Below are 359 nucleotides of genomic sequence, written 5' to 3' on the forward strand. Positions count from 1 at the left end.
CCACTGCATTTTAATCATGATCCAAACAAAGATGCTGCATACATGCAACATGAGCAGTTTTTTAATCTAAATTAGATTATTTGAAGCAAAAACAGAATGGTTTGACTTCAGTTTTGTGAAACTATACATTCAAAAATATCTATCTGCATGAAACCGAAACAGCAGACCTGAATGAGACGCAGATTCACTCTCTGCCAGCAGGTGGCGCTTAAAGCGTTTCCTTGGTTTCGGCTGTAAACAAAGCAACTCTGCACTTATGAACTTTAATATGCATTATACAGAGGCAAGATAAAAAAAAAAAATTCCATCTAAACTTTTCTAAAGACAGTAAGTTCCCCTCAGACATACATTCATATAAA

Source organism: Sinocyclocheilus rhinocerous, unplaced genomic scaffold, assembly GCF_001515625.1.
Source record: "Sinocyclocheilus rhinocerous isolate Xijiao unplaced genomic scaffold, SAMN03320098_v1.1 scaffold68, whole genome shotgun sequence".
NCBI classification, from domain to species: domain Eukaryota; kingdom Metazoa; phylum Chordata; class Actinopteri; order Cypriniformes; family Cyprinidae; genus Sinocyclocheilus; species Sinocyclocheilus rhinocerous.